This window comes from Octodon degus, unplaced genomic scaffold (genome assembly GCF_000260255.1).
Source record: "Octodon degus isolate 3935 unplaced genomic scaffold, OctDeg1.0 scaffold00065, whole genome shotgun sequence".
Lineage (NCBI taxonomy): Eukaryota > Metazoa > Chordata > Mammalia > Rodentia > Octodontidae > Octodon > Octodon degus.
Window position 1 is genome coordinate 11,962,344 of NW_004524641.1, and position 18,247 is coordinate 11,980,590.

The 18,247-nt window shown below is 43.0% G+C and overlaps 1 pseudogene; it reads left to right on the top strand.

Moving 5' to 3' along the window:
- The window catches only part of LOC101564069, a 37,549-nt pseudogene extending 34,182 nt beyond the window's left edge, over positions 1-3,367 (top strand).
- The last annotated feature ends 14,880 nt before the right edge of the window (positions 3,368-18,247 follow it).

The window sequence follows — 18,247 nt, forward strand, 5'->3', positions numbered from 1 at the left end:
TTAATTTCTTGGGTGGAAACAGATCTTAGCAAAGACCCTTCTAGCATTTGGCTACTTTCTCCAGGCCTTCATTATCTAGTCTTCAGTACGATACTGTGAGGACACACATTCCCTTAAATTTTCTCAGCTTTGGAATTACCTAATGTGAGCATCCCCTTGAGGACATTCTAGTGCCACCAGGGCCTGTACAGCTGGGATCTCACCACTCCAGGAGCCAAATGCTTCCTCTGCTCCACAGCCCTCCACAGTTCTCAAGCCAGCGTCTTGGCTTTGAGGTACTTCTAAGTTCCTTCTCCATGTGATAATTAAAATGTTTTACTTCATCTTTAAATTTTTTAAGACTATTTTCTGCCTCTAGGGTTTAGGGCAAACTAGAGAACCTAAAAACATAGTTCAAAAATAATTTTGAAAAAATTCTGCATTCAGTAAAAACAGGTCTCTTAAGACATGGCTGAATGCTAGGAACAAGTAAGGAGAGCCTCTGGGGTCAAAATTGAAGAGGAAACAAAAATGTAGAGTGTATGCGTGCCTGTGCTGTAGTCATTCAGGGTGGGGTTAGGTTTTATAGGTGGCAGCGGTGGTGGCGCGGCCCCACAGCAAAGAAGCAGAAATGGCAGGGAGGTTATTAACTCTGAAGACATGGAGAGGATCAAGGGAAAGGAGATGGGCAGATGCTCTGACCTGAGACAGGGAGAATGAGACTTTAGGGACATTTGCTGGGGGCGGAGTTTGAGGGGTGGGTTCAGTGACACCCAAGGAGCTGATTGGAGGCTCCCTGGTGTGGGCGGGAAAGGCAAAAGGAAGTTGTATCCAGGGCTGGTGTGGGGAAGGAGGAGGAACTGGTCATTGGGAAGGTACGCTGTTGGTTTGAGGGTTCAGCCATGTCGAATCAGGGCCATGATGGTTTAGCAGTCTGTACTCCGGCCAGAACCTGTCAGGTGGGAGTTGACAGGAACTCATGGGCTTGGGCTATAATGCTCAGGGCAGGGCAGGATGGGAGGAGGCTTCAGTCTGCAGAGTGTTGGCTGTCGCTATGTCCAGCCCTGCAGAAGGCCTGGCTCTTGGAAGAGCTAAGCTCACCGCGAAAGTGTAAATCAGGGCAAAGGGCACTGCCATCGCACAAAGACAAGGAGCTTTTCTATCTCTGTCGGGGCTCTGGAGGAAAAGTTCCCCTTGAGAACCTGTGGCCCTGTGTCTGCCATTACACTGACTCTGAGAACCTCAAGCTGAAGAATAAACACAAATGGAGGCAGAGGCTGCGCCTGCCCTTGGGTAGCTGACAGAGACCACACAAACCCCTGCTCTGGAGTGGGCTCATCCGGCCACTCTGAACCTGAAGCCGGCTGTTGCATTCCGGCAAACCCCACACTCTGCAGTGTCAATGGCTTCAGTTCTTTCACTGTCCTGGTCATTTTCCTCTGGGTTGTGCAACTGTCCCTTCTCTTCCTCATGGCACTTCGGATGGGTTTACTGTTCTCCACCCCCCCCCCCCCCCCCACCCCCAGCTAAGGGCACGAGGTCTACAGCTGACCCAAGGTTAGAGAATTAGGAACTGGTTAGCGCCATGGCTGATAACGTACACATGAGCCAGGCTGCAATTTAAACGATGTACCTGCCTCCAGGGTTCTTACTTTAAAATACTAGCAATCCACACCCCTTAGTGAGTTAGGCAGAGCATCTGAACACCATTCCACTGTTCAGTACTCTCACACTCTTAGTTGTGCTCACAGTGAATTAAGTCCTGGCATTGTAGGCAGCTGAGTTAGTTAGAATTACAGGCAGTCCGACAGCACTAGGGCCTTCGAGGAGACAATACGAAAAACAAGGTGTCTTTGCAAACTTGGGGCCAGATCTCAAAAGAGTAAACAAATGCAGCCACAAACAAATGCATTCCCTAGGGATGAGCATCAGGGATTGATATTCTAAACAGGTATCAATCACCTTGGAAAGACTCACTAACGCAAACCCCAACAGGAATACAGGACCCTGTCCCGTATGCATGCCCGCTTGCTACGTGATTCACTTCCCCATTTGGTCCTGGATTTAATCAATTTTACCAGAGCACTGGTGCTTGTAACCTTGTTGGTTGACCATAGATTTGTCCCACCTCATGCCCACCTAAGCAAGTTCCCATGTTCTCCACATTAGACCCACTTCACCGCACGGTTTTGCTCTACAAAAGTCCCTAGAGGAGACAGCTTCCCAGGGCAACCCACTCGGGTCCCTTCCTATCCCTCAGACGGAAGCTTTCTTTCTCCCAATAAATATATTTGTTCTTAACTGCCGTTGTTCCTAAAATTCATTCTTCGGTTTTGGAGAACATAACTCATCTCAGGTATCTTCCAGGTTGGGAGTTGCATTCCCCCATATCATTTGCTCCTTTTATTTGAAATTTAAGTCACACTTGCAGATAGTGGCAAAGAAGTAGGAAGAGAGGACACAGAGGCAGAGGCAGAGCTCCCGGTGGTTAGGGGCACGCACTGTAGTCACATTCACACTGTTGTAGATAGAAATATTATGGGCAGGCAGGCAGGGCTAGGCCCCCAAGGAGACAGCACGGAAGACAAGATACCTTGCAACTGTGAGAGAGACAGATGCTCCTGCTGTGGGCCAGACCTACAGACCAAAGATCGAACCAATGCTCACCTCCCTAAAGATAAGTATCCAGGATTGATCATCACCTTGAGGAAGCCTGGAAGAGTCACTCATCCAACCGCTGCCTGCTGGCTACTGGAGAAACTCCTGTTCTCTAGTCATGCCCGCTTGCTACGTGACTCGCTGCCCCATTTGGTCCTGGATTTAATCAGTTTTCCTAAGCAAGTGCTTGTAATCTCATTGGTTGACCATAGCTTTGTCTCACCTTGTGCTCTCCTAAGCGAGTTCCCTTGTTCTCCACCTTAGACCCTCATGGTTTTACTCTATAAAAGTCCCTGGAAGAGATAGCTTCCTGGGGTCAACCCATTTGGGCCCCCCTCCACTACTTCTGTCCTTTTCTCTGACAGGAGCTTTCTTTCCCCTAATAAATATTCTGATCTTAACCTCTGTTTTTTACTAAAATTCATCTTTCAGTTTTGGAGAACACGAACTCGTCCCAGGTACCTTTCAGATCGGGAGTTTCATTTCCCCTATGTCAGCATCACCAGAAAATCTCCTTAAAATTGTTTGCTTCGCTTTTCATTTCTTAAAGGATATACTGGAAGCCAACAGCTTCCGTACCCAGCTGGCGCGCTCTCTGCCATCGTCCGATTCTTACCCAGCGAGCGAGGGCAGAGCCGCGCAGACCATTTGCGCTTGGGAGGCCTGCCCCCTGCTGGACGCACACGAGATTGCATGCCGAGTTCCGGAGCCCGCAGGAATCGCATTTTAGCTGCGAGAATGCTCCAAGGATGGTTAACAGCTTTGGGGGCAAAAACCCTTTTTGAGATAATTTCCTTGAGAGTCTTAGATTCTTCTCATATAAATATTTAGGTGAATGTTGTATCTTTTCACATAAGACTTGTCAAAAAAGTACAAAATACGAGTGATTAAGGAACCAGAGGTAGCAGTAGTAACAGTAAATATTACGCTCTGCCCTCTGCCAGGTGAGGGAAAGCCACTCTGTGAAAACTGCCTTTTTCAACCCTCTTCCTGGCCCTGTAAGACTGGTTCTGCTGTACCATCACCCCACTCAGAGAGGGTCAGAGGTGGAGTGCTGCTCCCCCACCCCTCCCGAGCCCCGACCCCTCCCCCAGGAGGTCCTCCTGAACGGCTCTGCCCAGCAATTGGTCACAATCAACTGGACCAGGAGTGGTCAACCAAACCAGGTTAGCCAGATCCTTATACCTGGAAGGTTGGGATCAGATCCCAAAGGGCCATCAGTCTGGTCCCATCATGTGAGCAAAAATATGCACAAGTGAGCCAAATGAAATGTTAAAGTGGACTAAACGTGAAGTCCTATGGCACATCCACGGGGTGCAGTTTGTGCTGTACCCCATGCCAGTGAGAGGCTCAAATAAGGAGCGATGGATGAAAACCAAGCCGAGCAGTTCCAGGGTCAGCTGTAGGGAAGAGATATTGTAGACGGTGGGAAGCTGTTCTAGGTTTGTCAGAAGGACCTGAATGTAAAAGCCAGATCAAGTCCTTTCCTACTTCTCCAGCACCCAGAATCCAGGAGGTCCCCCAGGCCCGGATGAGCAAGCGCGTGCGCCTCCAGCTGCCCGCCCGCGCTCCGCTCCCCCTTTCTTTTCCGCAGACTGTAACTGGGGATGGGAAGCCTGAGACTGATGGGTCGTGCGGAGGCTGCGTCTGCTCGGAATCTTTCTTTCCCCAACCCAGGACTGGGGAGATCCAGAGTACGGGGCAGTTGGACTGAACTTTGGTAAACAAACGCTCCTGAGAAGTTTTACATCTATTACATCTCAGAGAATGTGTGTTGCTTTAGCTAGCTATGATCTTGGCCTAAGAGCGATGTCACACTACAGAAGGACCAAGATAGGTTTTTCTAGAGTTTTAAGCCTCCCCTATGGAGTAGTTACCATGTTCTAGACTAGAAAAGTTACAAGACTGGTTCTCTGTCTTCATGACCTAACAGGTCAGGTACTCACCGCTACCTTGGGGAACGTGAAAGAAGGGGCGACTGGGGAAGGCAGTTTGCACTTGCAATCCCAGACAGCGGGGAGGCTGAGGTAGTAGGATTACAAATTCAAGCTCAGCCTGAGCAATTTAGTAAGACAGTTTCAAAATTAAAAATAAAATGGGCTGAGGAGGTAGCTCTGTGCAAAGGCCCTGAGTTCTGTCCTCAGTATCAAAAAATGTTAAAGGAGGCTGTTCTTATTCTTGATGCACTGTAGCAACCTCCAAACATTTACACAGATAAATGAACTAAGATAAATAAGTACCCAGAGGAGGCTGAGGGGAAAGGACGGGGGAGGGAACTAGAAGAAAAGGGCAGGGATAGGGGAGCTGTTATCTGGGAGCTGGGTCCACCTTCCTCCTTGTGTGTGTGAGGGCTGTTTTTGCACAGCCTGAATCATTCCACCTCCCACCACCCCCACTTCGCACCGCCACCTTCCTGACTCACCCAGCGTGCCATTTCTCATGGGAAAGGAGAGGGGAGACAGGGTGTAATTTGTGCAGAATCACTGCAGCTGCCTGGGCCCGCTGAGGCGTCCCATCTGCACCACCACTGCTTGGTGGCTGGGAGTCCCTTTGTGTAAAGGTGGGAAGCTGAGGTAGAGAGGGGGGCCACAGGGTTCTTGCCTGTGAAATAGTGGGTGAGGGGCAGTGCCACAGGGCAAAATCATGTTTAAAATTAGAACTATAAGTTGGTATGGTCTAAGATGTGTTTGTCATTTGTTTTTAGTTCTGGGGTTTGAACCCAAGGCCTTGCACATGCCAGACAAGTGCTCCACCACAGAGCTATATCCCCAGCCCTCTTGTTTATTTTGAGAGAGGGTCTCATGAAGTTGCTAAGTTCCAGTTTGGGCTCAAACTCGCAGTCCCTACCTCAGCCTCTCAGGTAGCTGGGATTACAGGTGTGACCACCTCATGCAGCCTGTATTGGTTTGTAAAAAGACAAAACATAAGATAGAAATACAAAACATATAAAAATCTTCCTTTCTCTACATTTAAAATTGGTTGAGGTACATACCTGTGTAGGTTTTTCTTGTTTGTGAAAACTCATACAGTCATCAATCTCCTTTATTTGTGGTTTCAGTTACCCATGGTCAACTGTCATCCAAAAATATTAAATGGAATACTCCAGAAATGAACAACTTTATATATATATATATAGATAGATGGATAGATAGATATAGATATATATATGGTTTTTGTTGTTGTTGTTGTTTTTGCCATACCAGGGATTACACTCAGGACCCTGCGCTTGCCAGGCAGGCACTTATTCCACTGAGCTAACTCCCTGGCCCTATAAGTTTAAAACGGTGCTGTTCTGAGTCATGTGCTGAAATCTCATGTTGTCCTCTGTCTCGTCTGGGACACAGAATACCTTTGGTCCAGAAGCTCACACTGTACGTGCTGCCCCTGTTACTGACTTGGTTGTCATCCAGGTTGTGGCTAAGCTTGTCCCTTGTCACAGGTCCTGTGCTCCAGTGGTCTTCACTGTCAGTCCTGCGGTACAAGAGCAGCGACACTGGAAACTTGACATGCCAAAGAGAAGCCACAGAAGTTTCCCTTAAGTAAAATTCTCCATTTAAGAAGGAAAGAAAGAGAATCAAGTGCTGAGACTGCTAAGATCTACAGTACAATAAAAAAAATTGAGAGTGTGAGAGACGTAACACTCCACGTAACTTTTGTTGCAGTCTATTGTTATACTGCTATATTATTATTAGTTGGGGTCCAAGTGACTTTACATAGTTTGTCTCTTACTCTGTCTAATTTATAAGTTAAACTTTCTCACAGGTGTGTGTGTGTATAGGAAAACCATAATATTTTGTAAGACTTTGTATTATACGACCCTTAGTGCATCCACTGATGTCTTTCAGTGTGATCTCTAAAAATACTACAGGGCTACTGTATATTTACTTCATTTTTTTCTCTAAGATCCGCATTCAGCTCAGTTGCTATATCTTATTTAAGCGTTTCTTGATTGAGAAGGATGTCCTTGTTCTGTTTATTTTGAAATTTAATATTAATGTTTTCTAAATAAAGCATTCACTGCGTATGAGTTTTGGAATATATATCATGAGAAAGAACTCTGAGCTGCTCCTCGCAGCAGCTGGCAGGTTAAATCACAGGGCACAGGATCTTCCTTCATGCTATTCCTGCCACACCACAAAAGTTCTCAAAATCTCTGCCAAGTGTAGAAGACACACGAGGACCTCCTTCTCTTTTCTGTCACCCTCCACACCAACTCCCCTGCCCCAGAGTCTTGCTACTGTTGTTTCTTCGGTGCTTTGTTCTTCCACTACTTAAATTTTTAACTTCGAATATAATCTGCATATTTATATCTATTGATCTATTTTAGAAGGAGCCTGTTGACTTGCCTCAGTGACAGCTAAATTTAATCTACTTATGCTGCATCTCTTCTTATTGCTAGTCATGTTGAAGTTTTAAATAATTCAGGTTAAACTTACACTTTTCTCGTGTGACTTCCACACTTGCTAGAGATTTTTGAGAACTTTTGTGGCGTCGCAGGAACAATACAAAAGAAGATTGCGCTTTGTGATTTAACCTGCCAGCCACTGGAAGGAGACGCTCAGAGGCCCAGGGGCTCCTCCTTTTCTTTTCTCTTTTCAGCCCTTTCTTGTGGGTACAGGGTCGCCACTATTTTTTGTGTACCACATACGAACTAACAGATGGAGTCAAAGGGCTCTGTGTTCTCTAAAGCTGAGAAGCAAAATGTTGGGGAGGAGGGAAAGAATCTGTTAGGCTCCCACTGAGGAGACCCAGAAGTCCTCTGAGGGCTACAGGAAGCTAAGGGTGTACCCAAGAGGCTGGCAAGGGCAGAGACAGGCCAAACATCCGTGAATGTGGCAGTGGGACTGGAATTCAGCCCGGAAACGCGCGTTTTAGCTACGTTGTGTCAGGAGCTTTGTTCTCCTCCTTAGTCTTTTTCATTTCCCAAATCCCTGAGAACACGGGCAGAGGTCAGTGTCCTTGTAGACCCAGTAGGTCCAACATCCAGCTCAAGGGTCTTCAGAGAGCTGCCTACGTGGCCTTTCGGTCAACATTTCAAGATTCTGCTCTCGAGTCACTGGACTGTGCTTCACATTGGCACACACCCTCACACCAATGCTCTGGGCCACGTCTCCAGTCCAAGCTGTCAGCATCAATGACTTCCTCCCGCCATTCAACACGGTCTTTACAGAAGTAGTTCCTGCTCAGGGCCAGGCTGGTCTCCCTAGTTTTACCTGCCTGTTCGTGAGAGCCAGATTTCATCCACGCTGTGTACTTTAAAATATTCATGCATAGGGGCTAGTGAGATAGCTCAATGGACTAAAACGCCTGCTTAGACAAGCTTAACAAAACACAGAGGCTGCAGTTCGATCCCCGGCACCACACGCTATGCCAGCCCCACACCCACGGCTCACTGAGCTGGCCAGAGTCCAGGTGTAGCGGGCACACACCTGTAATCCCAGCGCTGGGGAGGCTGAAAACAGCAGGATCACCACGAGTCTGAGCTACGTAGTGAGACCCTGCAAGAACCAAATACATTTAAAAAAAAAAAAAACTTAAAAATTCATACATGTTTGTGTTACATAATAGCAACATTGGTCATTTTTTCCTTCATTTAATTTTTTCCTTTCTGTCTCCTCTCCCTCCAATCTACTACCGCATGTCTACACAGTCTGCTTTACCATCCCTCCTTTATTTCCTGTAAGTCTTAACTTATTTACATTGTAGGTTTCTCATATAAGAGAAACCATATGCTATTTAACGTTCTGCTTTTGCTTCATTGCATTTACCATAATGGCCTCAAGCTCTGTGCATTTTCCTACACGTGACACGGTTCCATCCTTCTTTGTGGACGAACGATGTTCTATTGTGTATATCCATCACTCTTTGTTATCCGTTCATCTTTTGATGGGCATCTAGGCTGTTTCCAGAGGTTAGCTATGGTGAGTTGTACAAGGATACACGCGTATCATGGTACCATGATGTTCCATGTATTGTGATGCATCTAACTCTTTGAGGAATAGCCTCAGATGTATACGTGGATCAAATGGAGTTTGGATTTTTTACCTTTTTTTTTTTTTTTTTTTTTTTTATTGTTCAGAAATCTCCTTACTGGTTTCCACTGTGTTTCTGGCAGTTTATATTTTCTACCAACAAAATAGGAAGGTTCCTTTCCCTCCACGTCTTCGCCAGCATGTGTCATTTTTTTTTGTGTTCTTGATGAAAGGCCGTTTGATTGAGGTAACATGTAATCACAGAGTTGTTTTGATTTGCATATCTTTAATGGCTCAAGTTTATGAACATTTATTTCATGTTCTTATTGGTCAACCGTAGCTCTTCTTTTGAGAAGTGTACTCAGTTCATTTCCATACTTTTTTGATTGGGTTATTTGTTTTGGGCGGGTTGAATTTGTGGGAGTTCTTTATATATTCTAGATGCTAGTCCTATTTTGGAGGAGTAGCTGGCAATAATTTTCCCTCAGCATATAAGTTGTCTTTTCACACTGTACACTATTTCTTTATGTAGAAACATTTTAATTTGTTGCAATCTCATCTGTCAATGCTTGGTATCATTTTTTGTGTGGGCAGAGCTCTGGGCAGGAAGTCCTTGCCTGTGTCTATGTACTGCAGTGTTTTTGCATCTTCCAGCAATCTCAAAGTTTCTATGTTTATATCTAGGTCTTTCATTCATTTCGATTTGATTTTAGTACAGGGTGAAAAGTACAGATCTAATTTCAGTCCTTACAGGTGGATAACCAGTTTCCCAGGACCATTTGCTAAAGAAGCTATTTTTATCTCCAGCATATGTTTTGGCAACTCTGTCAGAATCAGATGGCTGAAGTGTGCAGGTGGTATCTGTGTCTTCTGTTCTATTCTGCTGTCCTGCATGCTATTTTTGTGCTACCACTATGCTGCTTTTGTTACTATAGCTTCATAGTATAGCTTAAACTCTGAAGTTCCTGCTTTGCTTTTTCTTTTATTTCTCCTCAAGATTGCCTTGGCTATTCTGAGTCTTGTCTGGTTCCATATAAATTTTCTTGGATTTTTTTTTTCTTCCTGTATTTAGTACAGGGTCTTCAGGGTCTCACTATGTGTATCAGACTCAGTGATCCTCCTGTTTTCAGCCTCCCAAACCCTGGGATTACAGACATGTGCCACCACACCCAGTTTCGATTGCCCTCTCAGTGTGCCCTGGGGGCAGGGCTGGCACAGCACTCCAGAGCATTCACATAAATTTAGCATTGTTTTTTCTCATTCTGTGAAAAAAATTGTTGGTATTTTAATAAGGGTTGCATTAAGTCTATAGATTATTTTTGGTAGTATGGCTGTTTTAATAATATTAATTCTACGTACCCAGGAACAAGATGTCTTTCCATTTTCTAATATTACCTTTGATCTCTTCAGAATTTAGTAGTTTTTGTTATAGAGGTCTTTTGCCTCTTTAGGTTGACTTATAGTATTTGATTTTTTTGAAAGGTGTCATGAATGGAATTATTTTTCTGATTTCTTATTCAGTGGTTTATTTATTAGCATATAGGAATGTTATGTATTTTGTGTGTTGATTTTATATCCTGTCACTTTGTTGAATTTTTTTATCAGTTCTAAGAGTCATTGGGTGGAGGTTTTGCAGTCCTCTATGTAAATTATCATATCCTCTGCAAATAGATATAATTTAGTTTCTTTTTTTGTTTTTATTCATACCTTTTTCATTTCTTTCTCTAGCTTGATTATGCCAGATAAAGTTTTGAGTACAATATTGATTAAGAATGGTGAATGTGGATAGTTTTGTCTTCTTTCTGATTTTAGAGGACATGTGTTCAATTTTTCCCCATTCAGGATGATACTGGCTAGAAGGTTTGTCACAAATGTCATTTTACCAGTTTCAGGTAAGGTTCTTCTATACCTATTTTAATCAGGATTTTTATCATGAAGCAATGCTGGATTTTTTCAAAGGCATTGACTGCTTCTATTGGGATGATCACTGACATTTCTATCCTGATTCTGCTTATGCAATGTATTACATTTATATATGATGTACCATCACTGCATCCCTGGGATGAAGCCACTCTGGTTGTGATGCACAATCTTTTGAATGATTTGTTGAATTCTTATTTGCAAGTGTCTTACTGAGAGCTTTTGTGTGTATATTCATCAATGATATTGGCCTGTAGTTATCTTTTCTGTTGTTGAGTCTTTATCTCATTCTGTCATCAGACAGTGCTTGCTTCATGGAATGAGTTTGAAAGCATTCACTTTTTTTTTTTTCAATTACAATGAAAGATGGAAGAAGTATTGACATTAGTGCTCCTCGAAAGTTCTGGTAAAATTTGGCAGTGAATCATTGAGTCCTGGCCATTTTTAGTCAGGAGAGTTTTTTATTATTGAATCAATTTTATTGTTTGTGATTGATCTATTTAGGGTTTTTATACTTTCCCGGCCTAATTTTGATTAAGTCATGAGAGTCTAGAAATCTATTTTGTTCACATTTTCCATTATTGGAATATATATTACAGAAACTATTTCTAACAACTTTATGGATTTCAGTGGTGTCTTGCAATTTCATACTTTTAATTTCTAATTATATTGATGTGAGTCTTCTCTTTTGATAATTTTAGCTAAAGCTTTATAAATCTTACTTATCTTTTCAAAGAACCAACGTTGATTTGCCAAATCTTTGTACTTTTTGTTTCAATTTTCTAAATTTCTATTGTGTTTATTATAATTTTTTTCCTTCTTCCAGTTGTGGATTTAGATTGTGCTTTCTTAGTTTGTCTACAACCGTAAGACTCATGATCAGGTTTTATTGAAGACCTCTGTTTTTCTAATGTATATGGGTGCCTAAAATCTTCCCTCTTATGACTTGCTTTCATTGTGCCTCATTGTCATTCAATTCTAGCATTTAAAAAAAAATGTCTTCCCTGACTTCTTTCATGATCCATTGACCAATCAAGAGTCAAGAATGCATTATTTAATCTCCCTGTGTTTGTGCAGTTCCCATAATTCTTTTTGTTGTTGATTTCTAGTTTCATTCCATTGTAGTCTAAGATGAGGCTAATTATTTAAATTCTTTTGTATTTATTAAGATCTGGTTTATGATCTGAAATATGGTCTATTTAAAAGAAATTTTTTGGGCTTCCGAGAAGAATTTATGTTCTTCTGTTGTTGGATGAAACATTCTGTAGGCATCTATTAAATCCATTTGTTTTGTGCTACAGCTTATCTCAGCTATTTTATTTATATTCTCGTAATAGACATAATTTGATTATAAAATATATTAATTTTTGACCTTTATTTCTTCTCAAAATATTACCATTCTCATATACTTTATAGATACAATAATGTTTCCTCTTGACCAGTGTAGTCTTGCTTTAGCCTGCAGTGGTTTCTAGAAAGGAGTGTTTGCTATAAAGCATTTTCCCTCCGGGAGGCCAAGAACCTTAGAGCTGGCTCTCACTTTGCCCAGCACTGTATTTCAGTGCACTCGGAAGATCTATCACTTTATAAATCACTAGACATTTGAGAAAGCATTGAGTCCATTCACCCTTTCCCTTTGGGGGGGAACAAAAAAAATGCTTTATTTAGCTGAACACTGACCGTATTTCTAAGGACTACTAGCGAGAAAAGTGAGGCAGATTAGAGGCTTCCAATACAACACTCATCATCTGCTGTGATTAAATTTATGAACTGATAGACCCACACTTGTTTTGAACCCAGAACCCTAATCACAGAATGAACCCCCACACACACAGCACTTTGATCTTAGCACACTCTCTCTAATCTCCCTGCAGCAACTCAGCTCCCTTACTTTAAGTTGCCAGCTCGTGTCCTTCTGCGACTCCCCCAGGCTTTCTCTGACAGTGCTGCCCCTTTGCCTGGGTGTATCTGTCCTACCCTGGCCATGCTGCATTCTCATCCCCTGAATAAAATGCCAAGACTGACCCCATCACAAACAGCAAACTGTACAGAGAAGAACAGGAACTCGGGAGTGAGAAGAGCTCTGTCCAAGCTCTGAGTCCACCGCTGCCTGCCTGGCTTTTCTGGTCTCCATTTTCTCCATCTGCAAACATGCTTGCCACAAACAACAGAATCTACCCTGTAGGGCTTGCACTGGAGGCGCACTGACCCAAAAGTCCGTGGGAGTACTCCCCTCCTCCTGCAGGGATCTTACAAAATATTACCCTTGCTCCCTCCTCCTGAAACATGGAGCTTCTCTCTACCCCTGACCCTGGTAGATGTCTTCTCCAGCATCAATGGAGGGCTCACTCTGTCCCTTTTATACAGCTATGTATGTTACCTTAGGGCACTGATCACAGTTCTAGATTTACACTGATTTGTGATATTATTTAATCAGCGGCAGTCTCCTATAATAGACAGTGTGCTTTGTGAGAACAGTCACATCTGCTTCTCTCACCAATTTATCTCTAGCACTGAGCACTCAATATGTATTTCTGGGATAAATGATGAGCATAAATAAATGAATGAAAGTGATGAAAAGAAAGGAGATTGGTTACACAGGTCAGTCACTGAGCACCGTGTGGTTTTTATTAATATTTTCCTTTGTAAAGCAGCTTTCATCATAATATTATAAGCATGAGAGGAACAGCAGGAGACAAGGTACATGAATTTTGTTCGTAAAGTATAAAGCACAGGGCAAATATTAGAATTTAGTAATCATCGATACCCCTCAGTTATTTTTCCTGTAGACACTGCTATAATCCTACACAACCACCTCATGTGTATGTACACGCAGAGACTACTGTGCCTCTGTTACCCGGTGTGAGCTTGGTTTACTCTTAAACAATTGTCCTCATAAACGTATCACATGCTCTGCTATTAGGAGGGCCAAACAAGAAATGGGTCTCTCATAAACCAGGCACAGAAATAGTTGTTTTCATGTGCATAGTATGTCACATGAGGCAGGGCTGGGGACACTGAGATGGTGTGTGATGGTTAATTTTATAAATCAATTTGACTGGGCCACAGCATGCCAAGATATCTAGTGGACCATAATTCTGGGTAGTTCTAAGAGTATTTTGGGGGTGAGTCTGGCATAAATTAGCAGGCAGAATAAAGCGGCTTGCCTTCCTAATCTAAGGGACTTTATGCAATCAGTTGAAGCCCAAACAAAAAGTCTGACCTTACCCTGAATAAGAAATAATTCTTCTTAGGGGCCGGGGAGATGGCTCAGTGGAATATGCGCTTCCCTGGCAAGCGCAAGGGCCTGAGTTCAATCCCCTGTTTCACAAAAAAGAAAAAAGAAAAAAGAAATAATTCTTCTTTCATAAATGCCTTTGAACTGGGACAGGAGCTGTGTGTGTGTGTGTGTGTGTGTGTGTGTGTGTGTGTGTGTGGTAATGGGGATTGAACTCGGGATCCTGTGCTTGCCAGGCAGGAGCTTATTCTACTGAGTTATTTCTCTACCCCAGGAGCCTTTTCCTTGCCTTCAGATTTGGGCTGAAACCAGTTTTTCCTGAGTCTCATGGCAGCCATGGGAACTACACTGTGAGCTCCCTTGGTTTTCAGACCTTTGGACTGAGCGGGGATTCAGCATCTGGTCTCCTCTAGATTGCTGTTCCTCCCTGCAGATCTTTACATTCAACTGCCCCCATAATCCTAACCCCCACACCACACCTCCCGCACTGTTGGTTCCCTTCTCTGGGTGCCTAGACTGCTCCAGCTGGCCGCAGAGGCGCTCCCAGCACAGGCAGTTGGGCCACCCAAGCACAGTGTGCAAAATGGTGAGTTCACAAGAAATCGTGAGAAAGCTGTAGGCAGCCATCTGTGAGACGCAACGTGAACACAGCAGCTGGGCTACTTGCTCCTGTGTGTTTGAGACCATGGAAACTTTTGGGGAAAGGGACAATGGCAGACTAGAGAAGACCCTACATTTTTTAATTCCCCTCTCACCAAGAAGTGGAGTCCAAATCCTCTACTTTTGAATCTAGGCTGCTTGGACCAATTGACTCTGCCAGAAGTGATGCTGTACCAGTTTCTGTGGCCAAGCCTTATAATACCAGCACCTCCCACATTCTTGGCTCAGAAACTTCTCTTTAAAGAAGGGCCATCTAAGAAACCCACCTACCCCTAGTCCTCCATGCATGGAAAGTCTGAGCCAGAACATGTGCCTGGGCCCTCAAGGATGGGCTCACAGAGGGGCACAGCGTGGCTGGGAGAGACACAAGGGAGGAGATAGGTGCCAAGGGGCATGGAGGCCCCAGACATGGTAGTGAGTAGCTGTGCTTGCCTGAAGTCACTGCAGGCAGGGTATGGCATGCAGCAGTGAGAGACCACTGAGTCAGGGGTTGACTGACAGAGGCTGACAGACACCCAAGTGCCATCTAGGCAGGTGAGGCTGAGGGAAGCTCTTTGACTTCAAGGGAGCCTGGCTGAGTAGGTAGGTGACTCACAGGGCAGAAGCGGAAGGAGGAGAAGGTTAGGAAGATGACAGTTACTGGGCCCTCAGCACACTGGGACTCAGGGTCCTGCTAACACAAGCCCACTACAGGTGGGGCAAAGCCGCTTGCCACACTTCTTGGCATCTAGGTGACAAGAACTGCCTGAGACTGAGCTCAAGGTCGGGCCAACCCAAGTCAGATGGCTTCGTAGGGAGCAGGGAGCAGCTGGGAAGTGTGAGCTCTCCTACATTTATTGAACTAAGTTATTTATCTTCATAAGCATTGGAATGTTTATATGTTACTATTAACATACTTTAAATATTTTATTAGCTTATAGGAGATGATTGTGTTTGCTCCTTCTCTTCCTTTTCCCTTCACAATGAGGAGTCCAAGTGTAACAGGGATTTGTATGACTTTGTTACAAAATCCAACTTTCTTTTGCTTCTCCTGGCTATCCCCCACTCCCAGAAATCACAGGAGTGAGAGGTACATGAGACAGAATGGTAGATGCCTGAGGCCTCGAGGGAGATAGAATTCCCAAGACCCAGTTATTTATATGAAGAGTAGGAGGGAGAAAGCCTAGTTTAGTTCACAATATCAAACCAGGAAACAAACAAAACCAGTGAAATGTAGCCTGGATTATTTTATTTTCTGTTGCAGTCATTTTTCATGAAAATTATAATTACAGCAAAAGACAAGTTTAGTATGTATGCTGCTGAAATGAGCACAGCAAAAGACAAATTTAATAAAATTTAAAAATAATATAAAATGGTTTCAGGCCCAATGTATGCCTATTTAGGGATGGGAAATTTGTTGTTTTGACATTCTTTGTGTTGTTACCAAATTGAAAATTCAGAAAGAACCTTGCAAAGTTTAAATGATTAGTGATCCTTGGAAAAAGAAATGAAATCATGCATTAATTAGGGAATCATTTCCTTTATGTCCAGCTGAAAGGCTCTGTAGACCCAGAGGGAATTCCCTTGGATTCTAGCATGAATATATTTTTGCTACCCTGCAGAACCATCTAGTTCTTTTAAGTGAGCAAGTCTTACTGCATGCACGAGACTACAAGAGTTGCCTGGTCAGCTTCTACGCACATCAGCTTTTAAATGTTCACTACATGATCCGGCAGAGCAGCAGGAACGCTATAAAAGCCTAACGAATATAGCCAACAGAATGTCAAGGAACCCTTTTTGTAAATCACTAGTAAGTACAACATCATTACACATTTTTACTTTCTCTCTTTTATACTAAATTTACTGGCACAATGTAGATATACATAATGATCATTTTCCTCATAGGGAATTTGTGCCTCCATATGGTATTTCTTGATTCCATCCTTTCCCCCCAGTCTCATCCTCTCTTCAACCCCTCTTCCTCTCCTTACCTACAAAGCTTTGCATCCATTTTACTCTTCTTTTATTGTTTTTCTTTTCCCTTCTTTTCTTTCTTTGTTTCTTTGTTTCTCTCTCTCTCTCTTTTTGCATTTTAGGGACGGGTCTACAAGGTGTTCTGGGTCTCACTACTACATCAGACTCATAGTGATCCACCTGTTTACAGCCTCCCAAAAGCTGGAATTACAGGCGCACACCACCATGCCCAGTCTCAATTGCTGTGTCAGAGCGCCCTGGGGGCAGGGGCAGCATGGCAGGTGGGGGTGGGGAGTGGGGTCAGGGTGTGGTGGGAGGGATTGAACATCAGGCCCCTCCTCCTGCTTGCAGGTGCTTCAATCTGCTGAGCTATTTGACCGGCCCTTCCCTTCTTTTCTTTCCCCTTTTTCTCCCCTCCCTATTTCCTCTTTCCTTTTGAAGAGGAATTTCTTCCTATTTCACAGTATCTAGTGTACATTTGGGTTCTTAATTACATTGTCCATTTCTCACAGTAGGGAAACAATGCAATATTTACATGTATGTATCTGATTCATTTCCCTTAATAGCATGGTCTCAAGATGTACACATTAGCTAGAAATGTCACAAGTTTGTCCTTCTTTATGTCAGAGTAGTGCTCCATTGCATAAAAATACCACTTCTTTTTATCCATCTTTTGGTTGATGGGCATTTGGGTTGTTTCCAAGATGTAGCTATTAAATTGTTCTGCTATAAACGTGGGTGCATATATACATTGCTGTGGTATGATGTTTTTAATTCTCCTTGAAGATACCCAGGAGAGGAATAGCTGGGTCAAATGGAACCTCTATTTGTAGTTTTTTGAAGAATCTTCACATTGATTTCCACAGTGGAATCACCAGTCTACATTCCCACCAACAGTAGAGAAGGGTTGCTTTTCCCCCCACTCCTGCTAGCATTTGTTATTAGTCCATTTCTTGACAATAGCCATTTTTTTAATGGAGTGAAATGGAATCTCAGTATTTTTTCAATTTGCATTTCTTGAATGAGCAATGATGCTCAGTATCTTTTCATATATTTATTTGCTATTCTTATTCATCTGGGAAGTGTTTATTCATTTCAGATGCTTATTTCTGGGTTGGGTATTTTAAATTGGAGGGTTTGATTTTTTTTTAAATTCTTTGTATATTCTAGATTATAGCTAATCCTTTGTCTGAGGAATAGCTGGCAAATATTTTTTCCCACATTATGGGCTGTCTTTTCACTTTATGGTTCTCTTGCTGTAGAAAAGCTTTTTAATAAAATGAGGTTCCAATTGTTGATTGTTTTGATGATTCCTGTGATTGGAGTTTTGCCTATAGCAGTGTCTTCAAGAGTCCTACCTATTCTATCCTCCAGCAGATTTAGTGTTTCTGTTTTAATATTTATATCTTTGATCCATTTAGATTTTAATTTAGTACATTATGAAAGATATGGGTTGAATTTTAATCTTTGACATGTGCAGAGCCAGTTTTCCCAGCACCATTTATTAAAGAAGTTATCTTTCTTCCAGTGAATGTGTTTGGCACCTTTTTCAAAGATAAGTTGGCTGAGTATGTCTGGAATTGTTTCTGCATCTTTTAATCTGTTCCTTTGATCCTTGGGTCTGTTGTTTTGCTATTACTGTGCTATTTTTATTATAGTTGCTTTGCAGTACAATTTCAAGTCAGGGATTTCAATGCCTCCTGCCTTGCCTTTCTTGCCCAGAATTGCCTTTGCTATTCTAGGTCTTTTCTGATTCCAAATGAATTTTAGATTTTTTTTCTCTAATCCTGTGAGATATGCCATTGAAATTTTGATTAGGATTGCATTTAATCTGTGTAGCAATTTTGGAAGTATGGCCATTTTCACT